This window comes from Ischnura elegans, chromosome 1 (assembly GCF_921293095.1).
Source record: "Ischnura elegans chromosome 1, ioIscEleg1.1, whole genome shotgun sequence".
NCBI classification, from domain to species: Eukaryota; Metazoa; Arthropoda; class Insecta; order Odonata; family Coenagrionidae; genus Ischnura; species Ischnura elegans.
This window is the reverse complement of record NC_060246.1, coordinates 57,793,607-57,818,246: the sequence shown is the minus strand read 5'-3', so window position 1 is coordinate 57,818,246 and position 24,640 is coordinate 57,793,607.

Below are 24,640 nucleotides of genomic sequence, written 5' to 3'. Positions count from 1 at the left end.
AGATTTCGTAATATTTAACGAGTTATTTCATTCCGAATTTTTCCCTAATTATTTTCTTGAGCCCGCGGCAATCGCCGCCATTCCTCTCCGCCAAACGGGCGGTGGTCGGTGCCCGTAAGATTTACACGCATTTCCCTATCTCATACGTGCATGTATACGGATGAAATTTGGAGAGGGCTAACATGGTTATGATCCCAGTAAAGCCTCACCGCCTAACTTTTTTGAGTATTGATTTTTTCATTACGTATTCGGTATCGCATATGCAACAGTCATTTGTTATATATACGGATTTCCCATTGACATTGGCCATAGGCGTAGAAGGTGAATTTACTGCAATGGTGTAACGGAAAAGAGCATAACTTCCAAAGTATTTCACCTAGGCCAATGAAATTTGGCGAATAGGTACATCATTGTATAATTATTATGACCATATAAAATTTAGTCCAATAATGTCCATCACTTTCGATATTTATCGAACCTACGTTTTCTTTTATTCTATCGAATGTTAATAACTATTTGAAAAACATATCTTGAGAGTTACTTATGCCGGCATAACATGTGAAACGACCAACCAATGGAAAAAAAACAAATGACATGCGTATTTCAGAGAACCTATGTCAGTATAATCGAATTTTCGATTCGATTATTATAACTAAAATGAATATTGAGATAACTTGATAAGTATTTGAGGTAGATGAATGAAATTTGGTAAATTGGTACATATTGGTATTCCTCATAATGCAATGGAGAAATATGTTTTGCATGTAGTCCCATATTCGATATATATCGAATCTGCGTTTTCTTAAAATATATCGAATTGCTATAAAACATACGATTCGGAATCCACGGGCATATGTTCGTTGGTAATAGATAGTGGATGGCCATAGAATGAATTTCGAATCAATAGCTATGAGTATTTTGCCGTACAGATGTCAGTGTAATCGAACGTTCGATTCGATTATAATAAGAAATAGGAATGTTGACATAACTTTAGAAGTATTTCAAGTAGATGAATGAAATTTGGTAAATGGGTACATATTGGTATTTGGCATAATGCACAGGGGATATACGTTTTGTATGTCGTCTCACATTCGATATATATCGAATCTGCGTTTTCTTCAAATGTATCGAATATCTATACTACGTAAAAATTAAGCATCCACGGTCATTGTTGTGATGTTAATAGATAGTGGATGACTATAGAATGAAATTCGAACCAATAGCTATGAGATTGCTACCATACAGTGGTTAGTATAATCGAAGTTCGATTCGATTATTATATGAAATACGAATATTGACATAACTTGAGAATTATTTGAGGTAGATGAATGATATTTGGTAAATGGGTACATATTGGTATTTGGCCTAATGCACAGGGGATAAACGTTTTGTATGTCATTTCACATTCGATATATATCGAATCTGCGTTTCCTTCAAATGTATCGAATTGCTATACTACGTAAAATTAAGCATCCACGGGCATATTTGTGATGGTAATAGACAGTGGATGACCATAGAATAAAATTCGATACAAAAGCTTTGAGATTTTTACCATGCAGATGTCAGTATAATCGAAAGTTCGATTCGATTATTTTCTGAAATACGAATATTGACATTACTTGAGAAGTATTTGAAGTAGATGAATGAAATTTTATAAATGGGTACATATTGGTATTTCACATAACGCGAAGGGGAAATACCTTTTGTATGTCGTCTCAAATTCGATATATATCGAATCAGCATTTCCTTAAAATGTATCGAATAGCTATATAACATAAAATTTTGCATCCACGGGCATAGTTGTGATGGTAATAGATATTATATGACCATAGAAGAAACTTTAATCAAGTGCGATGAGTATTTGACTGTGAAGATGTCAGTATAATCGTAAGTTCGATTCGATTATTACAGCAAATACGTATTTTGATATAACTTGAGAATTTTTTGAGGTAGATGAATGAAATTTGGTAAATGGGTACATATTGGTATTCCACAAAACGCACTGGGGAAATACGTTTCGTATGTCTACTGACTTTCGATTTATATCGAATCCACTTTTCCTTTAAATATATCGAAAACCTATATCACATAGAATTTAGCATCCACGGGCAAAGTTGTGATGGTAATAGATATTTGATGACCATAGAACGAAACTCTTATCAATAGCAATGAGTATTTCACGGTACAGATGTCAGTATAATCGTAAGTTCGATTCGATTATTACGGCAAATACGTATATTAATATAACTTGATGAGTATTTCAGGTAGATCAAAGAAATTTGGTAAATGGGTACATATTGGTATTCCTCTTAATGCACATATGAAAACTGTTATGTATGTAATCTCTCAATCGACATATATCGAATCAGCGTTTCCTTAAAATGTATCGAATTGCTATACCACGTAGTATTTAGCAGCAACGAGCATAGTTTTGAAGGTTATAGATAGAGGATGGATAGTATGAATAGAAATGAGTAACATACTGAAAATATGAAATCATTTGCCTATTTTTTTATAGAGATGTAACTTGACTCATAAGTTCGATTGCATTATTGTAGCAAATAATCAAATTGGAATATCTTCATAACTATTTCGGTTAGAACAATGACATTTGTAGTGTGGGTACGTGTTGGTATGCCACTTACTTCCCAATAGAAAACAATGAAGATAATGGGATAACTGTCGATATAAATCGATTATGCGTTTTCATAATTTATGTCGAATTACTTCAACTTGACATGGAGGAATTTTCGAACTTTTTACCAACTTATGGACCCCGGACTAGGCTTCTTGTGACACTAATTTATCTCCACACCCTTCACTAACACGCTTGAAGAATTCAAGCATTATATACTCGTTGGATATATTAAAGCTGCAAAACGATTGATCACTTATTGATTGATACAAATTCACAGCCCAAACTACCGGGCCGATCGAGTTGAAATTTTCGGTGGTAAAAGTAAAAAAAAATTCATCGGGAGGAAAAATCTCAAATTTCCGAAAAGTGCGATACATTTCGATATATATCGACTTGAATTAACATGGCAGCCTTATGGGACTAAAACTCTTTCCTTAATTACGACTAAACTTGGCGTCTCAGGGTAATCGGCTCCCATTGACGTAAACTAGATTTTTTGGTAGATTTTTTGGTACCTTCGTTTTTCGTCGAACTGTTTCGATTACTGTCGAAATAATTTTTGAAAATCGACAATGCTTTTCTTATGGACCAACTTTGGATTTTTTTTTGTCCCACTTGCAAAGGTAGTAGGACCGTCGCCGCCTAATACAATTTATCTAATTTTTTACCTGATTTTTTTGCAATCTCGGAATTTTCGTTTGTCGAATAGATTCCGAGTTATTAGCATTATCGAAATAACATTGTCGAGATAGGACGATCGATAAATATCGATTTGAGAGCTGGCGTTTCAAAATTAGGCTATTCAGCTCAAAAAAGCATGCCTACAAACGTACCTTCGGTACGTCCAGGTTTTCATTTTTATTTAGATTTCGTAATATTTAACGAGTTATTTCATTCCGAATTTTTCCCAAATTATTTTCTTGAGCCCGCGGCAATCGCCGCCATTCCTCTCCGCCAAGCGGGCGGTGGTCGGTCTCCGGAAAAAATACACGCATTTCCCTATCCCATTCATGTATTTAGGCGGGTGAAATTTGCGGAGGGCTGACAGAACTATACCCAGTAAAGCCTCACGGCATAACTTTTTAAAGTATTGATTTTTTCATTATGAAACCAGTATCGCATAGGCGACACTCATTTGTTATGTATACGAATTTTGCATTGACATGGGCCCATGCTTTAGAAGGTGACTTTGCTGCTGCGGTGAAACGGAAATGCGCATAACTTCCAAAGTATTTCACTTAAGCCTATGAAATTTGGCGAAACGGTGCATCATTGTATTGTGCATTTGACCATATAAAATGTAGTCCAGTACTGGTCATTACTTTCGATATATATCGAAACTACGTTTTCTTGGATTTTATCGAATGCTAATAACTTATTGGAATACTCAACTCCGGGGATAGTTGTGCCGGCATAACATGTGAACCGACCAACCAATGGAAAAAAAACAAATGACATGCGTATTTTCGAGAACCTATGTCAGTATAATCGAATTATTCGATTCGATCATTTTAACTAAAATGAATATTGAGATAACTTGACAAGTTTTTGTGGTAGATGAATGAAATTTGGTAAATTGGTACATATTGGTATTCCTCATAATGGAATGTGGAAATATGTTTTGCATGTAGTCCCATATTCGATATATATCGAATCTGCGTTTTCTTAAAATATATCGAATTGCTATAACACATACGATTCGGCATCCACGGGCATATGTGCGATGAAAAGAGATATTGGATGACCAAAGAATGAATTTCAAATCAAAAGCTATGAGCATTTTGCCGTACAGATGTCAGTGTAATCGAATGTTCGATTCGATTATAATAAGAAATAGGAATATGGACATAACTTGAGTAGTATTTCACGTATATGAATGAAATTTGGTAAATGGGTACATATTGGTATTTGGCATAATGCACAGGGGATATACGTTTTGTATGTCGTCTCACATTCGATATATATCGAATCTGCGTTTTCTTGAAATATATCGAATTGATATACTACGTAAAAATTAAGCATCCAAGGGCATAGTTGTGATGGTAATAGATTGTGGATGACCTTAGAATGAAATTCGAAACAATAGCTATGAGCATTTTGCCGTACAGATGTCAGTGCAATCGAACGTTCGATTCGATTATAATAAGAAATAGGAACATTGACATAACTTGAGAAGTATTTCAGGTGGATGAATGAAAATTGGTATCTGGGTACATATTGGTATTTAGCATAATTCACAGGGGATAAACGTTTTGTATGTCGTCTCAAATTCGATATATATCGAATCTCCGTTTTCTTCAAATGTATCGAATTGCTATACTACGTAAAATTAAGCATCCACGGGCTTAGTTGTGATGGTAATAGATAGCGGATGACCATAGAATGAAATTTGAATCAGAAGCTATGAGATTTTTACCATACATATGTCAGTATAATCGAAGTTCAATTCGATTATTATATGGAATACGAATATTGACACAACTTGAGAAATATTTGAGGAAGATGAATGAAATTTGGTAAATGGGTACATATTGGTAATTCACATAACGCAGAGGGGAAATACGCTTTGTATGTCGTCTCACATTCGATATATATCGAATCCGCTTTTCATTAAAATGTATCGAATTGCTATATCACATAATACTTAGTATCCACGGGCAAAGTTGAGAAGGTCATATACAGTTGATGAAAAGAATGAATGGAAATGTATAATATGATGAAAGTATGAATAGATTTGCTTTTTTCTCAATACAGATGTCACTTTATTCATTAGTTCGAATCGATTATGGTAGCAAATATTAAAATTGACATATTTCCTTAACTATTTCAGTTAGAGGTATGAAATTTCAGGTGTGAATACATATTAGTATTTCACTTACTGTTGAATAGAAATTAATGAAGATAATTGGCTTACTTTAAATTTATATCAAATATGCGTTTTCATAAAATATATCGTATAACTTTAACTTGGTGTGATGGAATTTTCTAATTTTTTACTAACTTATGGACCCCGGACTAGGCTACTTCTGACACTACTCTACCTCCATACCCTTCACTAACACGCTTGAAGAATTCAAGCGCCAATATACTCGTTACATATATAAAAGCTGCAATGTCATTGATCACTTATTCATTGATACAAATTCGCAGCCCAAACTACCGGGGCGATCGAGATGAAATTGTCGGTGGAAAAACTAAAAAAAAATTCATCGGGAGGAAAAATCTCAAAATTCCGAAAATTGCGATACTTTTCGATAAATATCGAGTTGAATTAACATGGCGGCCTTATGGGACTAAAACTATTTCGTTAATAACGACTTAACTAGGCGTCTTAGGGTAATCGCCTCCCACTGACGTAAATTAGATTTTTTGGTCGATTTTTCGATACCTTCGTTTTTCGTCGAACTCTTTCGATCACTGTCGAAATAATTTTTAAAAATCGACAATGCTTTTCTTATGGACCAACTTTGGAATTTTTTTTGACCAACTTGCAAAAGTAGTTGGACGTTCGCCGCCTAATACATTGTTTCTAATTTTTAGCCTGATTTTTTGGCTATCTCGGAATTTTCGTTTGTCGAAAAGATTCCGAGTTATAAGCATTATCGAAATAACATTGTCGAGATAGGACGATCGATAAATATCGATTTGAGAGCTGGCGCTTCAAAATTAGGCTATTCAGCTCAAAAAAGCATGCCTACAAACGTACCTTCGGTACGTCCAGGTTTTCATTTTTATTTAGATTTCGTAATATTTAACGAGTTATTTCATTCCGAAATTTTCCCAAATTATTTTCTTGAGCCCGCGGCAATCGCCGCCATTCCTCCCCGCCAAGCGGGCGGTGGTCGGTCTCCGGAAGAAATACACGCATTTCCCTATCCCATTCATGTATTTGGGCGGGTGAAATTTGCGGAGGGCTGACAGGACTATACCCAGTAAAGCCTCACGGCATAACTTTTTAAAGTATTGATTTTTTCATTGAGAAACCAGTATCGCATAGGCGCCACTCATTTGTTATGTATACGGATTTTGCATTGACATGGGCCCATGCTTTGGAAGGTGACTTTGCTGCTATGGTAAAACGGAAATGCGCATAACTTCCAAAGTATTTCACCTAAGCCTATGAAATTTGGCGAAACGGTACATCATTGTATTGTGCATTTGACCATATATAATGTAGTCCAGTACTGGTCATTACTTTCGATATATATCGAAACTACGTTTTCTTGGATTTTATCGAAAGCTAATAACTTATTGGAATACTCATCTCCGGGGATAGTTGTGCCGGCATAACATGTGAACCGACCAACCAATGGAAAAAAAACAAATGACATGCGTATTTCCGAGAACCTATGTCAGTATAATCGAATTATTCGATTCGATTATTTTAACTAATATGAATATTGAGATAACTTGACAAGTTTTTGTGGTAGATGAATGAAATTTGGTAAATTGGTACATATTGGTATTCCTAATAATGGAATGTGGAAATATGTTTTGCATGTAGTCCCATATTCGATATATATCGAATCTGCGTTTTCTTAAAATATATCGAATTGCTATAACACATACGATTCGGCATCCACGGGCATATGTGCGGTGAAAAGAGATATTGGATGACCAAAGAATGAATTTCAAATCAAAAGCTATGAGCATTTTGCCGTACAGATGTCAGTGTAATCGAATGTTCGATTCGATTATAATAAGAAATAGGAATATGGACATAACTTGAGTAGTATTTCACGTAGATGAATGAAATTTGGTAAATGGGTACATATTGGTATTTGGCATAATGCACAGGGGATATACGTTTTGTATGTCGTCTCACATTCGATATATATCGAATCTGCGTTTTCTTGAAATATATCGAATTGATATACTACGTAAAAATTAAGCATCCAAGGGCATAGTTGTGATGGTAATAGATTATGGATGACCATAGAATGAAATTCGAAACAATAGCTATGAGCATTTTGCCGTACAGATGTCAGTGCAATCGAACGTTCGATTCGATTATAATAAGAAATAGGAACATTGACATAACTTGAGAAGTATTTCAGGTGGATGAATGAAAATTGGTATCTGGGTACATATTGTATTTAGCATAATTCACAGGGGATAAACGTTTTGTATGTCGTCTCAAATTCGATATATATCGAATCTCCGTTTTCTTCAAATGTATCGAATTGCTATACTACGTAAAATTAAGCATCCACGGGCTTAGTTGTGATGGTAATAGATAGCGGATGACCATAGAATGAAATTTGAATCAGAAGCTATGAGATTTTTACCATACATATGTCAGTATAATCGAAGTTCAATTCGATTATTATATGGAATACGAATATTGACATAACTTGAGAAATATTTGAGGAAGATGAATGAAATTTGGTAAATGGGTACATATTGGTAATTCACATAACGCAGAGGGGAAATACGCTTTGTATGTCGTCTCACATTCGATATATATCGAATCCGCTTTTCATTAAAATGTATCGAATTGCTATATCACATAATACTTAGTATCCACGGGCAAAGTTGAGAAGGTCATATACAGTTGATGAAAAGAATAAATGGAAATGTATAATATGATGAAAGTATGAATAGATTTGCTTTTTTCTCAATACAGATGTCACTTTATTCATTAGTTCGAATCGATTATGGTAGCAAATATTAAAATTGACATATTTCCTTAACTATTTCAGTTAGAGGTATGAAATTTCAGGTGTGAATTAGTATTCCACTTACTGTTGAATAGAAATTAATGAAGATAATTGGCTTACTTTAAATTTATATCAAATAATCGTTTTCATAAAATATATCGTATAACTTTAACTTGGTGTGATGGAATTTTCTAATTTTTTACTAACTTATAGACCCCGGACTAGGCTACTTCTGACACTACTCTACCTCCATACCCTTCACTAACACGCTTGAAGAATTCAAGCGCCAATATACTCGTTGGATATAATAAAGCTACAAAGTGATTGATGACTGACTCATTGATACAAATTCACAGCCCAAACTGCCGGGTCGATCGAGTTGAAATTTTCGGTGGTAAAACTAAAAAAAAATTCATCGGGAGGAAAAATCTCAAAATCCCAAAAAGTGCGATACTTTTCGATATATATCGAGTTGAATTAACATGGCAGCCTTATGGGACTAAAACTATTTCCTTAATTACGACTAAACTTGGTGTCTCAGGGTAATCGTCTCCCATTGCCGTAAACAAGATTTTTTGGTCAATTTTTTGGTACCTTCGTTTTTCGTCGAACTCTTTCGATCACTGTCGAAATAATTTTTGAAAATCGACAATGCTTTTCTTATGGACCAACTTTGGAATTTTTTTTTGACCCACTTGCAAAAGTAGAAGGACCGTCGCCGCCTAATACAATTTATCTTATTTTTTACCTGATTTTTTGGCTATCTCCGAATTTTCGTATGTCGAATAGATTCCGAGTTATTAGCATTATCGAAATAACATTGTCGAGATAGGACGATCGATAAATATCGATTTGAGAGCTGGCGCTTCAAAATTAGGCTATTCAGCTCAAAAAAGCATGCCTACAAACGTACCTCCGGTACGTCCAGGTTTTCATTTTTATTTAGATTTCGTAATATTTAACGAGTTATTTCATTCCGAATTTTTCCCAAATTATTTTCTTGAGCCCGCGGCAATCGCCGCCATTCCTCTCCGCCAAACGGGCGGTGGTCGGTGCCCGTAAGATATACACGCATTTCCCTATCTCATACGTGCATGTAAACGGATGAAATTTGGAGAGGGCTAACATGGTTATGATCCCAGTAAAGCCTCACCGCCTAACTTTTTTGAGTATTGATTTTTTCATTACGTATTCGGTATCGCATATGCAACAGTCATTTGTTATATATAGGGATTTCCCATTGACATTGGCCATAGGCTTAGAAGGTGAATTTACTGCAATGGTGTAACGGAAAAGAGCATAACTTCCAAAGTATTTCAACTAGGCCAATGAAATTTTGCGAATAGGTACATCATTGTATTATTATAATGACCATATAAAATTTAGTCCAATAATGTCCATCAATTTCGATATATATCGAACCTACGTTTTCTTAAATTCTATCGAATGTTAATAACTATTTGAAATACATATCTTGAGAGTTACATATGCCGGCATAACATTTGAATAGACCAATCAATGGAAAAAAAACAAATGACATGCGTATTTCCGAGAACCTATGTCAATATAATCGAATTTTCGATTCGATTATTATAACTTAAATGAAATTTGAGATAACTTGACAAGTATTTGAGGTAGATGAATGAAATTTGGTAAATTGGTACATATTGGTATTCCTCATAATGCAATGGGGAAATATGTTTCGCATGTAGTCCCATATTCGATATATATCGAATCTGCGTTTTCTGAAAATATATCGAATTGCTATAACACATACGATTCGGCATCCACGGGCATATGTGCGATGGTAAGAGATAGTGGATGACCAAAGAATGAATTTCGAATCAAAAGCTATGAGCATTTTGCCGTAAAGATGTCAGTGTTATCGAACGTTCGATTCGATTATAATAAGAAATAGGAATATGGACATAACTTGAGAAGTATTTCACGTAGATGAATGAAGTTTGGTAAATGGGTACATATTGGTATTTGGCATAATGCACAGGGGATATACGTTTTGTATGTCGTCTCACATTCGATATATATCGAATCTACGTTTTCTTCAAATGTATCGAATTGCTATACTACGTTAAAATTAAGCAGCCAAGGGCATAGTTTTGATGGTAATAGATTGTGGATGACCATAGAATGAAAATCGAATCAATAGCTATGAGCATTTTGCCGTACAGATGTCAGTGTATTCGAAGTTCAATTCGATTATTATATGAAATACGAATATTGATATAATTTGAGAAATATTTGAGGTAATGAATGAAATTTCGTGAATGGGTATATGTTGGTATTCCTCATAATGCTCAGGGGAAATATATTTTGTAAGTTGAGTTACATTCGATATATATCGAATCTACGATTGCTTAAAATATATCGAATTGCTATACCAGGTAGAATTTAGCATCCACGGGCAAAGTTGAGAAAGTAATACATAGTGGATGAAAGGAATGAATAGAAATGGAGAACATAATAAAAGTATGAATTTGTTTGCGTATTTTTCAATATAGATGACACTCTCATCACAAGTTCTTTTCGATTTTTGTAGAAAATATTCAAATTGACTTATCTTCATAACTATTTCAGTTACACCGATGAAATTTGGAGTGTGTATACATATTAGTATTCGGCTTACTTCCCAATCGAATTTAATGAAAATAACAGGCTAACTATCGATTTATATTGAATATAAATTTTCATTTAATATGTCCCATTGCTATAACGTGGTCGAATTTTCAAACATTTTACCAACTTATGGACCCAGGACTAGGCAACTTCTGACACTACTCGATCTCAATACCCTTCACTAACACGCTTGATATATTCAAGCGCATATCGACTCGTTGGATATATTAAAGCTGCAATGTCATTGATCACTTATTCATTGATACAAATTCGCAGCCCAAACTGCCGGGCCGATCGAGATGAAATTTTCGGTGGTAAAACTAAAAAAAAATTCATCGGGAGGAAAAATCTGAAAATTCCAAAAAGTGCGATACTTTTCGATATATATCGAGTTGAATTAACATGGCAGCCTTATGGGACTAAAACTATTTCCTTAATAACGACTTAACTAGGCGTCTTAGGGTAATCGCCTCCCACTGACGTAAACTAGATTTTTTGTTCGATTTTTCGATACCTTAGATTTTCGTCGATCTCTTGCGATCATTGTCGAAATAATTTTTAAAAATCGACAATGCTTTTCTTATGGACCAAATTTGGAATTTTTTTTGACCAACTTGCAAAAGTAGTTGGACGTTCGCCGCCTAATACATTGTTTCTAATTTTTAGCCTGATTTTTTGGCTATCTCGGAATTTTCGTTTGTCGAATAGATTCCGAGTTATTAGCATTATCGAAATAACATTGTCGAGATAGGACGATCGATAAATATCGATTTGAGAGCTGGCGCTTCGAAATTAGGCTATTCAGCTCAAAAAAGCATGCCTACAAACGTACCTTCGGTACGTCCAGGTTTTCATTTTTATTTAGATTTCGTAATATTTAACGAGTTATTTCATTCCGAATTTTTCCCAAATTATTTTCATGAGCCCGCGGCAATCGCCGCCATTCCTCTCCGCCAAACGGGCGGTGGTCGGTGCCCGTAAGATATACACGCATTTCCCTATCTCATTCATTCATGCAGGCGGGTGTAATTTGCGGAGGGCTAACATAGGACTATACCCAGTAAAGCCTCACGGCATAACTTTTTAAAGTATTGATTTTTTCATTACGAAACCAGTATCGCATAGGCGACACTCATTTGTTATGTATACGGATTTTGATTTGACATGGGCCCATGCTTTAGAAGGTGACTTTGCTGCTATGGTGAAACGGAAATGCGCATAACTTCCAAAGTATTTCACCTAAGCCTATGAAATTTGGCGAAACGGTACATCACTGTATTGTGCATTTGACCATATAAAATGTAGTCCAGTACTGGTCATTTCTTTCGATATATATCGAAACTACATTTTCTTGGATTTTATCGAAAGCTAATAACTTATTGGAATACTCATCTCCGGGGATAGTTGTGCCGGCATAACATGTGAACCGACTAACCAATGGAAAAAAAACAAATGACATGCGTATTTCCGAGAACCTATGTCAGTATAATCGAATTATTCGATTCGATTATTTTAACTAATATGAATATTGAGATAACTTGACAAGTTTTTGTGGTAGATGAATGAAATTTGGTAAATTGGTACATATTGGTATTCCTCATAATGAAATGTGGAAATATGTTTTGCATGTAGTCCCATATTCGATATATATCGAATCTGCGTTTTCTTATAATATATCGAATTGCTATAACACATACGATTCGGCATCCACGGGCATATGTGCGATAATAAGAGATATTAGATGACCAAAGAATGAATTTAAAATCAAAAGCTATGAGTATTTTGCCGTACAGATGTCAGTGTAATCGAATGTTCGATTCGATTATAATAAGAAATAGGAATATGGACATAACTTGAGTAGTATTTCACGTAGATGAATGAATTTTGGTAAATGGGTAGATATTGGTATTTGGCATAATGCACAGGGGATATACGTTTTGTATGTCGTCTCACATTCGATATATATCGAATCTGCGTTTTCTTAAAATATATCGAATTGCTATACTACGTAAAATTAAGCATCCAAGGGCATAGTTGTGATGCTAATAGATTGTGGATGACCATAAAATTAAATTCGAAACAAAAGCTATGAGCATTTTGCCGTACAGATGTCAGTGCAATCGAACGTTCGATTCGATTATAATAAGAAATAGGAATATTGACATAACTTGAGAAGTATTTGAAGTGGATGAATAAAAATTGGTATCTGGGTACATATTGGTATTTAGCATAATTCATAGGGTATAAACATTTTGTATGTCGTCTCACAGTCGATATATATCGAATCTGCGTTTTCTTCAAATGTTTACAATTGCTATACTGCGTAGAAATTAAGCATCCACGGGCATAGTTTTGATGGTAGTAGATAGTGGATACCATTGAATGATTTCCGAATTATTGCCATGAGAGTTTTACCATACAGATGTCAGTATAATCGAAGTTCAATTCGATTATTATATTGAATACGAATATTGACATAACTTGAGAAATATTTGAGGAAGATGAATGAAATTTGGTAAATGGGTACATATTGGTAATTCACATAACGCACAGGGGAAATACGCTTTGTATGTCGTCTCACATTCGATATATATCGAATCCGCTTTTCATTAAAATGTATCGAATTGCTATATCACATAATATTTAGTATCCACGGGCAAAGTTGAGAAGGTCATATACAGTTGATGAAAAGAATGAATGGAAATGTATAATATGATGAAAGTATGAATAGATTTGCTTTTTTCTCAATACAGATGTCACTTTATTCATTACTTCGAATCGATTATGGTAGCAAATATTAAAATTGACATATTTCCTTAATTATTTTAGTTTGAGGTATGAAATTTCAGGTGTGAATTAGTATTCCACTTACTGTTGAATAGAAATTAATGAAGATAATTGGCTTACTTTAAATTTATATCAAATAATCGTTTTCATAAAATATATCGTATAACTTTAACTTGGTGTGATGGAATTTTCCAAGTTTTTACTAACTTATGGACCCCGGACTAGGCTACTTCTAACACTACTCTACCTCCATACCCTTCACTAACACGCTTGAAGAATTCAAGCATTATATACTCGTTACATATTTAAAGCTGGAAAGTAATTCATTGATTGGGTGATTGACACAAATTAGTAGCCCAAACTGTGATATTTGTGGGTTTATGGAATATTAAACGTAAAAGTAAAAAAAAATTCATCGGGAGGAAAAATCTGAAAAGTTGAAAAAGTCGATTAGTTTTCGAGATATATCGCCTTGAATTAACATGGGAGCCTTATGGGACTACAACTTTTTCGCTTTTATTTTGTACTTTTAAACTTCCGAGGAACATGATATTCAATGGACATGGACTAGATTTTTTGGTCGATTTTTTGGTGTGGTTGCCATAGCGACGAATTGATATTTAGTATTTTTTATTACTGTTTGAATGCTCTCAATGCTTTTCTTATGGGAAAACTTTGGGAATTTTTTTGACCAACTTGCAATAATCGTAGGAAAATTTCCTTTGCCAAAAAGTTAGATAATTCTTTGGTTAATTTTTTGGCTATCTTGGAATTTTCGTACGTCGAAACAATTCCGAGGAATAAACGATTTCGATTTAACATTGTCGTGATGGGCGAATTTTCAAACTCGGATTTCAGCCTTGAGACATGTGCCATATGAAAATTTGGACTCTTTAGGAAAAACCGTTAGAGGGTTCTCCGAACCCTCACGTTTGAGCTTACTTTCGCCGTAACCCTCTTGGTTAATTCATAATTAAATTCCGAAAAATGTCCTGCACGCGAAAAATCATTGTCGCCATTTTTTTGTGGAGCATGCAATCTTGAATATCTTAGCAACCGTTTAAGCTAGAGAAATGAAATTTTCAGAGTAATACTTTTATCACAATGGTCAACTTTTGCAATGATGACCATTTCGCTCGATCGATTCATGTGCGAGTTATATCGATACCAATCTCCTTGGTTACGCTTAAATCGCTAATAACTTTTTTCAAAATCAAGGCATGAATGTGAAAGTCATATATAATACTACTGTTAATGTCTTTTCTTCGACAAAAGTTAAATCAAGCGAATCGAGCGATTACAGTCGAAGTTATGATCGATAAAAGGTTGCATTCGATTGAGCCATTTTTCATACCTATTTACATAGTTACGGGGATAAAAATTATAAAAATATGTAAGGGAAGAAATGAATTATGCGTACACATTAATTATTTAGATTAGTATTGTTTCCTAACGAAGATATATCAATATGAATTTATATCTTTTTGTATTAGTTCCCCATAAGAAATACACGCATCGCCCTATATACGTCACCAATATAAGAACATAGGCGAAATTTTGAAAGCGGGGATAGTAGAGAAATGAGGGATAAGGGTATGGCCATAGAATGGAGGGGTTATCAAAAGGATGCGAATTTTTCAATACAGGTGACAGTATAGTCGAATGTACGATTCGATTTTTATAGCAAATGCGCAAATTGGAATAAAATGATAAGTGTATACGTTGGACCAATGAAATTTAGTGAATTGGTACATCATGGTATTCCTCACAATGTGCAATGGAAACATGTTTTGTATATAGTCTCACGCTCGATATATATCGAATCTACTTTTTCTTAAAATATATCGAATTGCTATGGCATATAGGATTTTACATCTAAGGACATAGTAGACCAGGAAATATATAGTAGATACCCATTGACCAGAAATTAAACCAATAGCATTGCGGATTTTACAGTACAGATGTCAGTATGATCGAAAAATCGATTCGATTATTATAGCAAATATGTTAATTGGCATAACTTCAATAGTATTTCCGTTTGACCAATGAAATTTTGTGAATGGGTACATCTTTGTATTCCTCACAATGCCCAATGAAAATATGTTTTGCATGTAGTCTCACATTCGATATATATCGAATATAATTTTTATTAAAATATATCGAATTGCTATAACACATAGGATTTTACATCCAAGGACATATTTGACCAGGAATTATATAGTAGATACCCATAGACTGTAAGTTAAACCAAAAGCAATGCGGATTTTAAAGTACAGATGTCAGTATGATCGAAGAATCGATTCGATTATTCTAGCAAATACGTTAATTGGCATAACTTCAATAGTGTTTCCGTTTGACCATTGAAATATGTTGAATGGGTACATCTTTTTATTCCTCACAATGTCCAATGAAAATATGTTTTGCATGTAGTCTCACATTCGATATATATCGAATCTGCTTTTTCACAATTTATATCGAATAGCTATAACATATAGGATTTTACACCCATGGGCATTCTTGACCAGGAATTATAATAGTAGATGATCATAGACTGGATATAAAAAAATGTCATTTCGGATTTTACATTACAGATGTCAGTATAATCGAAAGATCGAATCGATTATTGTAGCAAATACGCAAATTGGCATAACTGGATTAGTTTATACGTTGGACCAATGAAAATTGGTGAATGGGTACATCTTGGTTCTCCTCACATTGCCCAATGGATATATGTTTTGCATGTAGTCTCACATTCGATACATATCGAATCTGCTTTTTCACAAATTATATCGAATAGCTATGACATTTAGGATTTTACACCCATGGGCATTCTTGACCAGGAATTATATAGTAGATGACCATAGACTGGATATAAAAAAATGTCATTCCGGATTTTACAATACAGATGTCAGTATAATCGAAAGATCGAATCGATTATTGTAGCAAATACGCAAATTGGCATAACTGGATTAGTATATACGTTGGACCAATGAAAATTGGTGAATGGGTACATCTTGGTATTCCTCACATTGCCCAATGGAAATATGTTTTGCATGTAGTCTCACATTCGATACATATCGAATCTGCTTTTTCACAAATTATATCGAATAGCTATAACATATAGGATTTTACACCAACGGGCATTGTTGACCAGCAATTATATAGAAGATGACCATAGCCCGGAAATAAAATCAATATCGTTGCGGATTTTACAGTGCAGATGTCAGTATAATCGAAAGATCGATTCGATAGTTATAGCAAATGCTGAAATTAGCATATTTTGATTAGTATATACGTTGCACCAATGACATTTTGTGAATGGGTACATCTTGGGATTCCTCACAATGCCCAATTGAAATATTGTTTGCGTTTAGTCTCACGTTCGATATATATCGAATCTACTTTTTCTTAAAATATGTCGAATTGCTGTAACATATAGGATTTTACATCCAAGGACATAGTTGACCAGGAAATATAGAGAAGATTTCTATTAACTGGAATTAAAATCTACGGCATTGCGGATATTACAGTGCAGATAGCAGTTTTATCGAAAGATCGATTCGATAATTGTAGCAAATACGCGAATTGGCATAACATGATTAGTATTTACGTTGGACCAATGAAATTTGGTGAATGGGTACATCTTGGTCTTCCTCACAATGCCTAATGGAAGTATGCTTTGCGTGTAGTCTCACGATCTATATATATTGAATATGCTTTTTCTTAAAATATATCGAATCGTTATTACATACAGGATTTTCTATCCACGTACATAGTTGACCAGGAATTTTAGGGTTGATGATCGAAGACTGGAACAGGATTGCGAATTTTAAATACACGTGTCAGTATACTTGATAATTCGATACGATAATGATAGCAAATATGCCAAAGCTATTTTTTTCAAATTGGAATATCTTGAGAATAACTATTTTTTAGTACCAAAGAAATTTGGGGAATCGTTACAATTTAGTATTTTACACACTGCATTATGGACATATGTTTTGCGAGTGGTACATCTTTATATATTTATCTAAGGAATCTGCGTTTCATTTTCAAGTTTCGCTTATCACAACGCTTTTGGACTTTAAGAGTTGAAAAATAACCACAAAATCATCACTGTCTTGAAATTTTAAAAACCTTATTACAATTATGTCTCAGTGCTAAACTTAGCCTATTCAAATAATGAACTATCCGTCAAATGAAATCATATTGAAAATAACAAATAATTTTAAAAGTAAACAATTAAGTTCCTTGCCCTTTCAAAAACCGGCAGGGAAATTTTTGAATATTTTAAACACTTATGGACACAATGCTCGACAACACGTGACACAACAATGTTCCCACCCTCCTAATTACCCGCTTGAAGAATTCAAGCACCCAATCGACTCGTTTTTTTTACAATGAATTGAATACATCAGATATCGATCTCACTGATCCAGTTAGGATGCATTTTATAGAGATAGCAGTTTGGAAGGTGTTTATAGGGCGGGTGTCGATCCTTCGCCGGAGGCAGTATCGCCTCAGGATAGTTCCTACGCTCCATCGATCACGTCACGTTCTTCGGAAGACCCATTCGGTACAGTTATATGGCTCGTGCAGTCCTCGGTGGAGACAGCTGCCGCTTCCAACCAAATTTCACGCATTATTGAACCTTGGCGCGCGCGCGCGCGCGACGCGCATAAATGTCTCGCTCCGGATAGTAGTGCTATTGGAAAGACGGGCCGCGGAAAGGTTAACTACGGAGCCGGTGTACACATATTTTATTCGTGCAGCGTAGCCGGTGCGTGTGCGCTCAGCTCGTTCGATTGGCTGCATACATGCTGGAAGGGAAGCAATAAATAAGCCATGTGTGGCTTCTCCTGACATCTTTTTTTTAATATTTGAATTCACTTAGGAATGATGCCTGTATTTTTCGAGTAGGTCAAGCTATAATATGTTAGAAAATATACTAAATACTCTTTGGGTTGCGGTTAATGATTTCATTTAGAATTAAGCTCTTGATAATGGCAGTTTTTCCCAGATTCCCTTGAGCTGTTGGCATTATTCATTGACTGGTAAAATTAAATAAAACAAAGAAAAGTAGGCACGACCAAAGAAACATGCCGTGAGCGTTAGTTATTAGTATTTATTTTTCAGTGGGTAGCAGGAAGTCAATCGATCTTTTGATCCAATTGCCCGGTGGAGTTGGCGTTTAAATTCCCTCAACTCAGCATCAGATTTTATTCATTACCATATACATATAATCATCAATTTGTCATAAATCAAAATAAAATATGCCTACTAAGTATTCTATTTGCACATTTGCTAAAGAGCTCAGCACACAATCTCCACCTCAGATATCCTGGAAGCTTTCTACTGAGAATTGAGAGACATCACGGAAATACTAATATTTTATCTAAATATGACAGTTCAGACGCTTGTTACTAGGCGGTAAAAACTTTTTTCAAGACGGTTTACGATTCAAGTGCGTCAGTTTAAATTTTATAATTTTTGCTTATATCGGTGAAATAGTTAAAAAAAAACGATAGTTTCATACTAATAATGTATGTGATGAATTTATTAGATTGTGGGTTTGACCAATAGTGCTTATTTCAGACAATAATTGAATTTTTTTCAAAGCAAAAAAAGCGTTTAGGATAAAAAACTAAATATTGGCATAACGAAAAAAATTCTAAAGAAAAATTTTATCTCTCTCTACAATGAAAAATATCCATGATTCCTTTATAATTTTTAAAAGTTAGAAGGCCATTAATATATTTTTGTTGCATCCTGAGCAAATCTGGAATTCTAATTACGAACAGCTAACTATTGTCATCGAGTTACGCGGGTTCTTAATCACAAACTATACACTAGTTTGCTGAAATATGCTATTACTCTTACTCTAATTCTTGCAAATATTGGTCTTGGAAATTTATCTCAATAATACGACACCCGTAATTCATTTTAACGACATTATTCTATCATATTATTCCATTTGGCGGGTTTATGAATCTATACTACACTGATAGGGTTATCAATATATGATACTCAATTTTAAGCATAAAAGCGAATGAAAGAAATCAGGATCATAGCTTAAGTGCGTAAAGGTTTTTGATACCTCCCGCTGTATTTATATCTAATGTCAAATTTAAGAAAAGTTGGGGGAAATCAGATGACCTGCGGGGAAAACATATACAAGAAATGTTATAAGACAAACTTTGGGACATAAAAAATTATAAAGGCTATCATTAATGCCATAAAAAATGACTGTCAAAAAAAGGCGTTTAGGAGTTTGTACTTATATGGGAGGATAGAAAATATCTTGTAATTGATAGCAATGGAGGGGTTCAACATTAGAGTTAGATGAATAATATTCATGCCTGATATTTTTCGCACAGCTTAAATATTTATCGTAGGCGGAAGTGTAATAGTTACGTAAGACCTTCCAAAGCTACTCAGACATCTTTCCTAGAATTTTGTGTTCGCAAATGTCATGGATGAAAAATATGGAAACATAAGAAAAAGAAAAAATAATATCCTCATCAATCAAAAGCATCATCAAATGCAGAGAAAAATTAACAACTTGTGGAGAATTTAATTCAAAAATTATATTCTTAATCAATTAATCTATGTATGTATTACATTTACATATCACAACTTTATGCATCAATGTTCCGCTTTTTTGCTATCTCCATGCTCTGAGGATTCATGCTGACGCCATTCATCTCGATTGGGTGATGAAAGAGCATCATAATTCATCCTTGCGCATCAGGCACGTGTTATAGGTATCCACATTAAATACATGGGGTAATTTAATGACGAAGGTTACTTTCATTATACACTGGTATTCGACGGAACGCCTCAATGAAACATGCACCAAGGGCATCCTTCGGATTGCGAAACAACGAGGACGGCGAAAACGGATTTATGCATTGGTAACATATTGGAAGAGTTATTTAGAGATAACGTGGGTCGATCCTGTTCCGACTGGAGAATCAATTAATTTAACTCTTCTCTTATGGTGACATCTTCGATCCTTGGCAAAGATCAGAGCAGACTTGACTTATATGTATTTACCTCGTAGTGAGAAGAATTCATGGGATCGCAGTGGCCCAATGGTTTGAGTGGGCTGGTTAGCTGACCATCCAGTAGTTCTAAGTATCTAGGGTTCAAATCTTGGCGAAAGCCTTCGGGACCTCCAAACAAAAATCCTCGACACACGAGGTGACCGAGAAAATTCTTTTGCCACTCCTACCCTGATACATGCCTTGTACATACTCCGACCCTGAATATATATCTATGTAGCTTAGACAAGGCTGAGTCTTTAATTACCCAAACCATCTTCACTGTTTTTTTTACGGAGTGTGTGAGAACTAAATTTTTGGCTGCATGAAATAATTTTACCACCATGAAGTCATGATTTCGTGGAATTCGATGCCATTTGATTAACTCAAACTTATTGATTGATTACTCTGCCACCTAGGGTGTAACACATTGATTACCTAAATAGCCGCTAAATACATTTTTGAAATAATTTTAGATGTGAAGCCGCATGCGAGCGGACATCAGGATGAAATACAAGATGAATATTTTATCTAACAGCCTCAAATATGCCAAAAAATATACTAACAGACTGTGACTGCTTGTCACGCAGTGTGGGAGCTGCTGGGAACCGCTGGAGACTCGGAGGCTGCGCGTAGGCTTAGATTGCTTGAAAAATTGAGGATGGATATTTTTAAGAGCGACACGGAGAGCAGAAGCACTATATTTATAGGTCCGACAGAAGCGATAAATTAAGAGCAATATTTTGCCGAACGGATAGATATGGGAATTCGTTTTTACCCCGAACCATAAGGGATTTCAATAAATGCTAGTCGTAATTTCCTAAGAGCACTTCCTTTTTATTTGTAAACGGCTGGTGTCCTAACACCCCCTGCCACCCACCTTGTAGGCGGCTTGCGGGGTATTATTTTGATGTAGATGCAATAGGGTGGTTTCCTATTATTTTTTTATTGCCTAAATCGAAAGATTATTACTCCTGGAGTGCGTATTTCACGCATTTAGATTTTTAAATGACGATATCTATTTTTCGCGATTAAATGAAAAGTGAAAAATTTCAAGCGCGCGAAAACGCGACGGGTAAATATGAATGCCAGGAAAACTCCGTGTGACGTCGTTCTGGTTCCCGCTGCCGCAAGTGAGGTGACCTTGGGGCGAGGCTTTGAGCGCTGATACGACGCAGGATGCTAGCAGGTAGCAGAGTACCATGCTAGCTGGTAGCGCTTTGCTTAAATAAGGATAATTAATACCTTATCAAACGAAGAAAACTTTCCGTTTTTATAATAGTTTAGGCCAGTTTAGTAATAGTTTAGTAGGCCAGTTTTAATAGGTGATTATTAAGACATGTTTCCCTGAGCTCTGTGCCTCATGCATGGATTGGTAATCTAAGACGATGTAAAACTCCTATCCTCTCGTGTAGAAACTAGGTCCCTGTGACGCCACGTCGAGTGGCATCGCATGGGCGCCAATCTGGTCTTTTTCAAATGAGGATAAAAGTTGACCATTGCTATTCGTCTAAACCGGTATTTCTAAAACCGAATAATTTGTATATTATGAATACACTAATGGTAGGTAACGAATCGCAATCAATGCCTTTCATTTTCTTTGATGAAGGAAACTACCCTATTGAGTAATAATGAAATTATGGTCGCCCATAAATATTTTGCAGCCATCATGGGCTGATATAAAACCGAAATAATGGTAAATTTTGGCGTCGTATATGAAGTGCTTCATATATATGCATTGACAGAATTAATTCTATCAATGATGAAATTTAAAAAAATATTCATCGACAGATTCCTCCCTTGTCCATATGCTCCTCTTTATGGTGCACAATATTCCTTATCGTGATGTGGTGCAACAGAACTTACAAAGAAAATATCTTATATTATGAATAGTAGTTTAAACTGTACGGAGAAAATATTTTTATTCAATGGAAATATTTTTATTCCTTGCTAATTTTTAAGCTGATTGTTCCATCATTAAGCATGCTTGGGTATGTTTCACGAATAATTTTCGTGGTGACTAATTTTTACGGTGTTGTGATGCCTCATGGATCCAGCAAAAGTAGAACTATTCTTATTTTCGAGTGCGATATCAATCACTACCAACTGCATCAACACGCATGATTTTTTGATGGTTTGCTCTTAATTCCACTTTTGAGAGATAGGAGAATAAAAAAAATATCAACGGATTATCTCAATAGTGATGATTAGGCATTCATTACAAAATAAAAAATTGTTTTGTTTTAATTGTGAATTTAAAGTATTATACCCTTTCTGCAGTCAAAAGGTTCAATTCAATGTTCGCAAACAGTACATTGATAGGTATTACAATGTCTATGTAGATTAATAAAAGATATTGAATTAAAATATCGTATGTATTTCTTGGGTGGTATTAAGGGATACAGTAAGGGATTTAAAAATAAAGAGAACATAATGATGTGCAGTTTTATAATTTTATGTCTGAATCTCTAATTACCAATCAATAATATACCCATATTTTTGTGCCAAGAAGAGGATAACTAATTCAGATATAATATGAAGGAATTAAAACATCTGAACAGCCGAGAGATCCTAACGCCAAATGTAATAATGAGGAATTTTGGAAATTTCCGGTGATTTCATGTATTAAAAAGATCTAAGGCGATACAGCGTCTATGATCGTCTATTATTGCCTAGTTCTTACTCACCAGTCCCAGGACATCGTTTGACTATAGTCACTGCCTTTAAGAGAAGCAGCCAACCGGTGAAGACCCTCGATTCCCGACGGACAAAGTGGGGTGAGGTAACGGAGAGAGCCCTTACGAAACAAATATGGCGGTTTATGTTTATATCAAGTGATCAGTTCGCCATTTATAAGTTCTCATTGAGATATTGAGAGTGCGAGAAGATTTAGTGAATATTTTGTTGAAACATCCATTGACTTGTAGAGGAAATCAACTTGTATACTTCAGCCACTTTTACGTGACTGCCTTCATATTCCGATTGACATCTTCTGCAGACACAGGCCTTTGAAATGGATTTGATTCGCTTTACTGATAGTTGAACTCTATATTTTTTCACTATACGTACTCATTTTGCACTTTTATTAATATTCATATTCCTAGGTGTAGCACACGTATCTTTTTCTCCCGGATTTTCGTCTTTATATTTTCATTAGTAATAATTTCTAAGTTTACAGCGTTAAATAAGAATATAGCTAGCGATTAAAACAGATTTATTCTTTTACTATACAATAAATAAATAATTTGGGAAGAAGGGAAAGTGGTCACCTCCGATTGAATGGATATCATCATGAGTACTCTTAAGGATCAATATCACATCAACAAAGATTTTTGTTAGTGTCGTACCAATGGATATGTATGAAGTCATTACAATTTATACCTACTAAGCATTATTGTGCAACCAGCGTGACACAGCATTCGAAATTTATTAGAAGAAAACTGAAATAGTGCTTTGTTGAGGCAATTTAAGTTGAAATAAAGCATAAGCTACAGTTCGATTCCACATCATTTAGAAAATTTAACTGGATTTGTTACTCTTAACGATTTTCATTTTCAAAAGGACGAGTGGCAATACCTTTTACGAAAATTAGTCACTTATCTTAATTCATAAGTTTCGACAGCACCGTCTGCCTTAGATGATTGCCATTATTTGAGGATAATGACTACGTACTAACCGTATGAAAATAATGCGTTTCACTGTGCTGGCTATTTACAATGCGGAAAATTTCTAGTATTGGTGGTACATTAGCCCGGAGTTGTATTTATTCCTACATCATGGACCAGTGATCAGAGCCACACATCACGAAACGTGATATTTTACTGACGATGGTAATCAATACAATCCGTAAATTTATTCCGGAAGTTTCCAGATGAATA